Source organism: Cyanistes caeruleus, chromosome 28, assembly GCF_971803275.1.
Source record: "Cyanistes caeruleus chromosome 28, bCyaCae1.hap1.1, whole genome shotgun sequence".
Lineage (NCBI taxonomy): Eukaryota > Metazoa > Chordata > Aves > Passeriformes > Paridae > Cyanistes > Cyanistes caeruleus.
The window spans coordinates 5,417,594-5,428,986 of NC_141728.1; positions in this window are offsets into that span (position 1 = coordinate 5,417,594).

The following is an 11,393-nucleotide window of genomic DNA, read 5'->3' on the forward strand; positions in this document are numbered from 1 at the left end:
TTAATTTATCTATATTATGAAAAGTTTTAAAAGTAGATATAATAGACTTGAGTAAAAATATAAGGTGCACTATACTTAAGTAAAAAGGTTAAAGACTTATTAAATAGACACCACAGTGTTTCATTAACAAACAATAAGGCACAGGAGGTGACCAAGTGCATTCTTGGAGCATCTGCTGTCTTTCTACAAACAGGATGTTGACCCTCTCTAGTTGGCTCTTGACAAAAGACACAAGCTTATTTAAAACATGGTCCAAAGTTTAGCACCAGTAAGATCATTACGATTGGCCCGATCAGAGTGGACACCAGGCTGGTCAGCCACGGAGACTGGTTAAACAGCGATTCAAACCACCCTTGTTGGGCCTCTCTATCTCTCTTTCTCTGGGCTAATCTTTCCCTCAGTTCAGCCATAGAATCTCTGACCGCTCCAGTGTGATCAGCATAAAAGCAACACTCTTCTTTCAGGGCGGCACAGAGGCCTCCTTGCTGCATTAGCAGGAGATCTAGCCCACATCTATTTTGTAAGACAACCTCAGAGAGTGAGGACAGTGACTTCTCTAAAAGAAAGATGGATCTTTCAATCCTCTGCAGGTCCTCATCGATCGTCATCTGCAGCTGAGAGAACCCTTGCTGTTGGGTGTCTCGTTAGGGACTTTTAGATTAGGTTCTTTTTCCTTTTCAACTGAAGATTGATGAGAGGAAGGCAGTTTTCTCTTGTTCAGGCTCAGTTGTTCATTCTTCTTTTATCAGCATTACAAGGTACAAGGAGCTATGTGCACTATGATAGAAAAGGGTAAAATGGCTAACAAAGATCCTCTTCAGGTTTTTATATGTCCGTTTACCCAATTAACAGATGCCAACTAAATTATTTTTCTTAGTGACCCAAAGACCCAACACCTGTGTGTTGCACTGCGGCATTTTTTACCCAATCACTTACTACTACCCAAAAACCCTTAAGAGAAGAACATAAAGAAGCAAGGAGAAGGACAAGAGACAACACCCTAAATCTTCCATTTTGTCTCCTGTTCTCTAAACTACTTTTTCACCCAGTGATTTAAGAAATTTCTAATCTACACACTTACACTTTTCCTATCTAGCTTTAACATTTGTTTTCATGTAACACCATGAAAACATGCTCATGAATTTCATGTTATATGAAATTAAGTGTTTCTTTGAATCCTAGAACTAAGTATTAGAGACAAGGGCACACACTCTGTATCTCAGACTCCAACACCAGAGTGAGCTAGTGAGGAAAATGCCTGGCCTGGCTGGGCAGGGAGCTTTTGCAGGAACTCAGGAAAAAGATGAGGGTGCATCACCTTTGGACAGAGGGACAGGCAACTCAGGAAATGTTTCAGGATGTCATTAGGTCCTGCAGAAAGAAAAGTAGAGAGGTGAAAGCTGAATTAGAGCTTAACCTTGCTGCTTCTGTGAAGGAGAATATATCACATCTCACGGGAGCTGATCTGGCTCTGTCACTTGGGCCTGCACAGGAGTGGGTCACACCCCAGGAGCAGGATGAGCCCAGCTGTGACTAGAGTACTCACACTTCGGGTTTTGGCTGTCAGTCTGTGCTCTGAGGAAACAAGGACGAGAGGGAGGTCTTTTGTGTGGGATAACAGAGGATTTATTGCTCTGGGGAATGTTGGGGAAAAAAGATAGAAAATGTGAGCGTGCAACATCTGAAATAGGGAGGTGGTTCAAAGGGAGGGTCCAAAGCATCAGCTAATCAGAGATATCCTGGGGAGGGTAAAAGGAGGGGTTCACAAAATCATCATCCAATTGGGGCCCAAAGCACCAAGGATCCACTGTGACACTGCAGGGCCCAAAGCACCAAGGATCCACTGTGACTCCACGGAGTGTCATGGAACCGTGGAGACCATTGTGACACTGCAGGGCCTCATGGAACCATTCTGACACCAAGCTGGCTGGGAGTGTGGATGTGCTGGAGGGCAGCAGGGCTCTGCAGAGGGAGCTGGACAGGCTGGATGCAGGGCCCAAAGCCAACAAGGTGAGGTTGAACAAGACCAAGTGCTGGCTCCTGCACTTTGGCCACAACAAGGCCTGCAGTGCTCCAGGCTGGGGACAGAGTGGCTGGACAGCGGCCAGGCAGAAAAGGAGCTGGGGCACTGATGGACAGCAGGCTGGACATGAGGCAGCAGTGTGCCCAGGTGGCCAAGAAGGCCAATGGCCCCTGGCCTGCATCAGGAATGGTGTGGCCAGCAGGAGCAGGGCAGGGATTCTTCCCCTGTGCTGGGCACTGCTGAGGCCACACCTCGAGTGCTGTGTCCAGTCCTGGGCCCCCAATTGAGGAAGGCCATGGAGGGGCTGGAGCGTGTCCAGAGAAGGGCAACAAGGCTGCTGAGGGGTCTGGAGCACAAGTCCTGTCAGGAGTGGCTGAGTGTGGTGGGTTTTAGCTCTAGCTAAAATCACCAGAGTACTTCCTTCTTTCTTGCTGTGAGATATGTATGAGGAGAAGGGTAAAACAGGCTTAAAACTTAAAAAGAATAAAGAACCTTTATGAACAGGACTACAAGAATAAGAAACAAGCTAAAAACCTCCAGAAACCTTTCCTCCCCCCCCACCCAACTTTTCCTTTCCCAAGTGACACGGCAGAGACAAAACCTGGGATGTTAAATCGGTGACAACTCTACAATAGTCTTTTCATCAGTCTGTGCAGGGAGAGGAGTTTTCTCTTGTCATGCCATGGAGAGTTCTCCACAAGAAACAGTTTTCTTGGTTTTCATTTCTACAAATGGCAGTCACCCAGGCACAAACTCTGCCCTCTCCTCCCATTTTCACGCCACTCAGAGGTGTGTTCATGGGCCATGAGCTCAAGGGGTATTATTTTCGGGATGAGTTATTCAAAGGCAAAAGTTCTCTTCATCTCTGAGAATAGAGGTTTTCTTCTTCTCTCCCTGGGGGCAAAGGGTCTTCATCAGCTCTCATCTCCCTCTCTCTCTCTGTTCAAGCTCTCATGGGATCACAGCTACTCCACCATCTGCTTGGCTTCATCAGTGGATACCTTTGCCCAGATCTACACCTTGAATACTTCAATTCCCCCAATAATCTTTCATGAATTAAAGGAGTTATTTTTCAGAACATTATTATTCATCTCCATGGCCCTAACAAAAGACTATTTCAGCTTATTAGAGCATCTTCTCATTCACTTTCCACCTGAGGCTTGATTCCTTCTTTTAGTGTCCTTGATGTTTCACGTTGTCTTTTTCCGTGTCACTTGGTTCTTTTCTTTTCCTGGAGAGAGGATTAAAGTCTGCAGGTCTCCTGTGTGCAGTGCAAGGGTTAAATGTGTCCCAAGCCATGGCAGGCAGTGGTGGTGTGGGATTTCAGGTGTGGCTGGTGCCAGCTCTCAGGAGCTGTCTGTGCGGGCCGGGGGGCAGGGGGGGTGTTGGCGAGTGTCATCAGCCGTGGCCTGGCCCAGCCTGGGGGCCGGGGGCTCCCCTGGGAAGGGCTTTGGCCACCCCGCTGGAACGGGACCCGGAGGGCTTCCCGGGAAAGCCAGCACCGCAGCAGAGCCTGGCCTGGCCTGGGGGGGATCCCGCAGTCTCCATCTCCCCCCGGGAGCAGCTGGGCTCCGGCCCAGCCCCCCCCAGGCCGCACAGGCCACGGGGGAGCGGGGCCAGCCACACCACAGCTCTGCTGCCTTTCAAGGCTGCAAAGAAAGAGACCAGTTCCTGGCCTTGGGTGTTTAAAAGGTGGCATTCACAAAGGTGAAGTTCCTTTTCAGTGGTGCAGAATGCTGTCAGTTGTCAGAACTGGCCAGCTATTGGCTTGATCTCAAGCACAGAAGGAACTCCCCACAGCCTCTCTCAGAGGAATCACTGCTGTGGGTGTTTCCCACTTCTTTCCCTAAATGCTAAACTACCACACCCTTTTACCATAACATAATTCTCATAACTCACAGGCATCAAGGCCTTATTTAAAACAAATTAAGTTGCTCCAGTATCAACCAAAAATTCCACTTCTTTTTCTTTTTTCCTTCAGTTTCATTTTTATAAGCAGGGCATCTGCTGGAGTGGATTCTCCAGGTCCCCTTCAGTCTTCTTGTGGATGTGTGACTGCAACCACCCCTCCTTTCCCTTCTTTCTTTTGGCCATCTCACTTCCACTTTGGACACTCATTTTTCCAGTGGCCAAATTGTCCACAGTACACACATTGGTCTCTACCCAGTCGAGATGGGCCTCGTTTGGGTGGTCCTCGTCCATCCCTTCCTTTCCCTTTTCCTTCCTCCTGTACCACTGCTACTAGCTTCTCCATTTCTTGCTTATATCCCTCTTCTCAATTGCTGAAAACTCTCCATGCCTCTTCCAATAAGGCTTCTAAGTTTCACCCATCTGCCCCCCAAAGCTTTTGGAGTTTACACCTCATGTCCCCCGTGGATTGTTCCAGAAATAGATGAACTAGCTGCTGTATTCCTACTTCAGAGCCCGGCTCCAGTGGTGTGTGTCTGTGCATCGCGTCCTTCCAAGGATCTGGGAATTCCCAGGGAGATTCCCAGGGACCTTGTTTGATTGCATATAAGGCTGCCCAGTTCATGGTTTTAGGTCCAGCCCTCTCCACTCCCTTCACTCTCCACTCCTGGCAGCTTTCTGACTTTCTCCTTGCACTCGACTGATTTGGATCCCATGGTGGGTCCTGGAGAGGAAAGTATTCTTTTCCATCCATTTGTAATGTTTTCTAATGGTCCTTTGCCAGGTCCCCTGCTGGTTTTAGAACCAATTGTTTCTCAGTTTTGGTTAATGCATCTAATAGCAATTGTGTGTCCCTTCAATCTGGGTTATGTTGTTTGACTATATAGCATAAACATTTGGCAGTGTTTACTGGGTCACTTTGATAATTCTTTGTGACCTTTTCTCAGGCCTCAGTGTCAAGACGAGAAAAGGGTTCCTTAACTACCATTGTCCCTTCTGGTGCTATTGCTTCCCACAAGGGTGCCTGTAGTCCCTGCTTTCTGCTCCGGGATGCAATCGGGCTACCTGGGGGTGTTTGGGCTGATGCCCCCTTAAAGCTGTCGGGAGGAGGTGGAGGGGAAATGGAGCTTGCAGGTGTGGAGGGGGCAGAGGGACAAATGGAGCTTCCAAGTGCACCTCTTCCTCCTGCTGCCTCCTAAAGGGAGGGCTGATTAAATGAGTACAGTTCTGTTCTTGCTGGGCTGCTGCTGGATAGGCCTTACTCAGCCTGATGCACCTCTGGCCGTGGCTGCAGCTCCAACAGCACCGTTTGAGCTTCCCTTTGTTGGCCTGATTTTCTTTCTCAAGGGCCAACACCAAAGGATCAGAGGGGGCTTTGATCCCACAGTCCCTCTGCCATTCAGGGTTATTCCAGAGGGAGAAAAACATATCACAGCCCCAAAGCTCATCCCACTTCCCCTGGTGTCTAAGGAAAAGCATGAACTGCTATAGATGTACAAAATGCTCGCGGTGAGAGAATTCTCCCGGGTCAAGCTGTTCAGGTATAAGGAATTTATTATTTGGGTAGAGGGAGGAAGAGACCCGTTTCTGCTGCCAGCCTCGGCGTACACGTGGTCAGGGAGGGAGAGAGACTGGAGAGGGGAGAGCAAGAGCCAGGGGTAAGAGAGTGGGAAGGACAAGAGAGGAGAGCTTAAAGAGAGAGGGGGGAACAAAAGAGTGAAGTTCTTGTTACAATACATTATATCCTTTTCTATAGTGAATGTTCTAATTCCCAGTAATCAACCACTACAAGATACACCCACTAAAGAATTTACATATATCTTTTAAGAACTACTACATTACCATGGAATGTTACATTTCAAACTCTAAAAGCTTTGCAAATTCTTCTCTTGCTGCTTGACTTCTGGATTCTCTGTCTGCAGAAGGACATTGTTTCATCAACAGGGATTCTCCTTTGGCTGGCTAAGCTATTGTTCTGTGGTTATACACTAACCCGTACTCGGCATCTTATGACTCAAAGCAAGCTTTCATTTCTATTTCCATTCTAGGCTTCATATTTTCAGAATCTTTTGCTAAACAATACTATTCATATGGTTTCCCTGTTTCATCCTCTCCTATACTTTTTGTTGCTCAAACCCCCAGTTTTGGGCAAAACTGTTCCTTTTGGGAGCCAAATTTTCCCTTCTGGGTCCACATTTCCCATCTGAGCACCCAAATTCTGGTTTTTTAGGCCTAAATTCTTCCTTTTAGCACTGAAACTCCCCCTTCTGAGTCCAAATTTCCCTTTTTTGGGCACCCCAATTCTACTTTCTTGTTCAAATTTCTGGCTTTTGAATTCATATTCTGCTTTCTGTGTCCATGTTTCCCACTAAATCCCAAATTCCCCTCTTTTGGTCCAAACTTCCCATCAGGGCACCCAAATTCCTCTTTTTTAGGCCAAAATTCTCCCTTTTAACACCAAATTTCCACTTCTGGGTGCAAATTTCCCATCTGGGCAAATAAATACCAATTTTTACTCACTCCAATTCCACTTTTTGGGTACAAATTTCTCACAGACAGTGCCCAAATTTCTTCTTTTTGTTCCGAATTCCCCCTTTTTGGTCCAAATTTCCCATTTCGGCACCCAAATTCCCACTTTTTAGGCCCAAATTCTCCCTTTGTGGACACAAACTCCCTTTTATTCTGGCCCCTAATCCCCTTTTTCATCCCAAATCTCCCTTTCTTGCCCCACAAACTGCTGCCGTTGGCTCCCCTGGGTTGACCTTTTAGCATCAGACTCCCGTTGTTTTTTTTAATCCAAACTCTCATTTTTGGGTCCAAACTACCTCTTTTTATGGTTCAAACCCCCAATTTTGGGCCAAACTGTCAATTTTGGATCTGCATTCCCCTTTCTGGGTGCAAATTTCCCATCTGGACACCCAAATTTCCATTTTTTGGGACCAAAGTCCCCATTTTGGCCCCAAATTCTTCTCTTTGGGTACAAATACCCTATCTGAGTGCCCAAATTTCCCCTTTTTAGGACCAAATTCTCCCTTTCAGCACCAAAACTCCCATTTGGGATCCAAATTTCCCATCACTACACCCAAACTCCCCCTTTTTTAAGCCCAAATTCCCCTTCCTGGGCCAAAAGTCCCCATTTCAGGTACAAACTTCTCACCTGAGGACCCCAAAATCTCCTTTTTTCAGCCCAAATTTCTGGGTTTTGGACCCATATTCTGCTTTTTGTGACCAAATTTCCCACTAGATCCCAAATTCCCCTGTTTTGGACCAAACTTCCCATTTGGGCACCCAGATTTTCCTTTTTAGGACCAAATTCTCCTTTTTGGACCAAAACTCCTTTTTGCTGGGCCAAATTCCCCTTTTTCATCCCAAATCTCCCTTTTTTGCCCCAAAGTTTTCCCCTGCTGTCATTGGCTCACCTGGGTTGACCTTTTAGGCTCAGAATCCCATTATTTTTAAACTAAAGTCCCATTTTTAATTCTAAACTGCCCCTGTTTGTTACTCAAACTCCCAGTTTTGGGACAAACTGTTCCTTTTTGAGCCAAACTCCCCTTTTTAAGTCACCCCTGGACAGGTCCAAATTCCCCACCTGGGAACCCAGACTCCCTGGGTTTTGGCCTGAATTTCCCTTTTTCCAGTACAAATGATCTCCTTTTGGCACCAATTTTCCATTTTTTGGTCCAGATTTCTCACCTGAGTACTCAAATTCCCCATTTTTAGCCCCAGATTCCCCTTTTTGGACCCAAATTTCAAACCTGGGAGCCCAAATTCCCCTTTTTTGGACCCAAAGTCCCTTTTTGGGTCCAAACTTCCCATCTGGGCACCCAAATTTCTCTTTTTTAGGCCCAAATTCTCCTTTTCAGAACCAAATTTCCCCTTCTGCCTCCAAATTTCCCATCTGGGCACCCAAATTCTCCCTTTTTTTAGGCCCAAATTTATTTTTTCTGGCCTAAATTCCCTCTTCCTGAATGCAAACTCCCCATTTTGGGTCCAAATTTCCCATATGGGCACGCAAGTTCCGCCTTTTTAGGCACAAATTGTCCCTTTTTGGGAGCCAAACTCCATTTTATTCTGGCCCCAGATACCCTTTTTCATCCTAAATCTCTCTTTCTTGCCCCAAATTTCACCCCTGGCTGCCACTGGCTCACTTGGGTTGACCTTTTCACATCAGACTCCCATTGTTTTAATCCAAAGTCTCATTTTTACACCTAAACTGCCCCTTTTTGGTTGCTCAAACCTTCAATTTTAGGCCAAACTGTTCCTTTTCCAGCCAGATTCCGCTTTTTGGGTCTCAATTTCCCATCTGGGCACCTGTGAAAAACGACATTCATTTTCCTGGTCAATTTTGCAAGGTTTAATAAGAAAGTCAGACGGAGACAAAGACAATAAAGCAAAGGGTTAAAAGGGCTGGGTGCTTGGCCCTCTGCCAAGAGCACCCCTGGTGTTTTGGAAACACCCTTTATATCCCATTTCTATTGCATCACCTGATGCATATTCATAGACTTTATGCATATTCAAACTTCTCCATTAACTACTTTACATTTCCCATGAACTGTTTAGCATGGCCACTCCTTGGGTCCACCTTTTTAGAGCATGCCTGTGTCTTGGCTTGTGGTTTTAATCCTCTTCTCCCCTTTGAATCTGGGCCTTGGCTCCTTCTTTGCACAGCCGCTGAGTGTTGATAGCAGCAGGGTCCCCATCATCTGTTCACTGGAGTTATCCCAACTGAGCAGACAGTTCAAACATCCTCTATCGACTGTTACAGCAAAGCCATTGGAACGTGATACATACAGCATTCATCTCAATCCTTGTGAAAAGCCAATATTATAATATGTATTGATAACAGCTTCTAGGAAATGCACATTCCTGTGATAAAGGATGTATTTTATTCCTGCTCTCTTTGGAGCAGAGGTGATTGCAGCATTCTGTGATTGATATTGAGTCAGGGTCTCTCCTCAGGAGGTCTGGCCTGCTCAGAGAAGCTGTGCCTTGAGGTGTGAGCCAGTGTGGACAGCCTTGCTCCACATTCCCCAACCCCATCCCCTGTGTCCTCCCTCACCTGGGACCTGCTTTGCTTGGAGAGCTGCCTGCACTCAGGCAAAGAGGGGATTTTCCCTTTTTATTCTGAAGCAATCTAAAAACCCTAAGTTCCATTGTTGTAAACAGACGCACTCCTCAAGTGTGTGCCAGCCCAAGGTGCCACCAAGGAGGTTCCCCTTCCCCAAGGCAGAACCCTGCAAAGAATGTTTGAGACCTTTGCACTCCTTGACTGAGGCCCTGCAGTGTCACAGAGGCCCCTGGGTTCCAGGAGGTTCTGCACTGTCCCAGTGGATATTTGGCTCCATGGAGCCCCACGGTGTCACAATGCTCTTTTTGGTTCCCCCAGGCCCTGATCTGTCACAATGGGCTTTTGGTTCCATGAGGTTCCGTCCTCAGCAATGGTCTCTGTAGTTCCAAAGTGTCACAAGGGCCCCTTGGTTCCAGGAGGTTCATTGGTGTCACCATGGTCCCTTGGCTCCATCAGGCATCCCAATGTCACAAGGGCCCCTTGGTTCCAGGAGGTTCATTGGTGTCACCATGGTCCCTTGGCTCCATCAGGCATCCCAATGTCACAAGGGCCCCTTGGTTCCAGCAGGTTCCTGGAGCAGGACTTCCCCTGGGCCACAGAAGGGCTCCTCTGCTCTGTCCAGCAGCTGGGGCCATAACTCAGGGCATCTCCCCCTCACAGCAACTGGGGAGATAACCCAGGCCGCACATCTGTCCTGTCCTGACTTCTCTCTGCTGCCAGGGAGCTGCAGTTCCCAGCTGCCCAGAAACATCTTGCCTTGAGAGCAGCCTGAAGGGAGATGAGCCTTGGATTCTGGACTGACACACACTTCACTTTACAAACTAGAAAAGCTACACAAAACTTGCACAAAGCACAACTCTTCTGCATAGCCCCTGGAAACGGGCAGGGCTTCTGTGCCAAGCCTGGATGCATCTTGGTGCTTCCTTTCTGGAAGCTGAGGGAAAGAAAGGGCTCCAGGTGCGCTCCACCATCAATTGGGTGCTGAGTTCCACTGACTCCTAATCTGTGCCAGCTCTTCACGAGCTGTAATATAGGTAACTTGATTGTGCCCTGTGTGTGTATCCACTAGCACTTCTTTGGGTTATCCTGTGGAGGAAGCAGTCTGTTTAAAGTCTCTTGTCTGTTCATCTGGAGTCCATTCAGTAAATAATTCATTTTCTAATAGACCTAATGGGCCATTCTAAAGAACTTGGGAGCAAGAGCAATTTGGGGTGCCTGAAACAGAGCTACTGCCAGAAACCTTAGCATAGGCAGGACCTGGCTAAGTGTTCACTCCATTTGTAACAACATATTTCATTCCAAGAAATACAAAGAGAGAAAATTTTTTTCCTCATTTATTCTTTTCCTGTTTATGCACTGATATCAGCAATCCCCAGTTGATATTGATACCCAGCACCTCCTCCTGCACTCCGAATAGATCTGAAAATCAAGACCCTTCATGGCTGACAATCCATCAGACTTTGTCCCTACCCCCACCCCACCAATTCCCTCATCCAAGCCCTGGCACTCAGAGCAGCCTTGTGCAAATCTGAGCTCCCTCCCCTCCAGGCTGTGCCTGCAGCTTTCAGCTCCTTGGCTCCAACTCCCACCTGCTTTCCTTGCAGAAGGAGCTGCCCCAGACACAGAGGGATGTTCATTCCTTGTCAGCAAACAAAGCAAGGGAAGGCACAGCTCCATCCAAACAAAAGTCATTCTTCTGCTGGATATTCAATCCACTTTGCACAGCAGACAGTCTCAGTGCAATGGAAAACACCTTCTGTGCCCAGCACAGCTGCCAAGATGCCCCAAAGCCTCCGTGCCCCGATTCTGCCCAGATTTGCTCTTTGCACACACGAGGCACACGCTGAATCACGAGCTGCCTCCATGGCCAGAGGGAGGAAAAGAGAGAAAGTGGCTGAAGAGCTCTCTTGTGCAGAGCCACAGCTGCACTAATCCCAAACTGCTGGGATTGCTCCCAGCAACTTGATCCAACAGCCTCTGCAGCATCTGTTCCCCGGCTCAAAATCTGTCTGGATGGGCAGGCGCGAGGAGTGCTGGGGAATGGAGCCACATCCAGGGGTGTCCCCAGGGCTCAGGGCTGGGGCCAGCTCAGTTCAATCTCTTTATTGCTGCTCTGGCCCAGGGCACCCAGGGCACCCTCAGGCAGCTGCCAGGGGAGCCCAAGCTGGGCTGTGTGGGAAATGCAGGCACAGAGAGCTCTCAGGGCCTTGAGCATACAGGCCCAGAGACAGAGATGGACACAGAGTTTGACCTGAGACCACGGGGAAGGCTTGGGGCTTTACAACAATGAAGATACACAAACATGAAGAGTAGAAGGCTGTAATTTAAGTCAAAATATGTTTGACACATGCTTTCAGCAAGTAGAAATGCTTGCATTCTATAAGTGAATATATA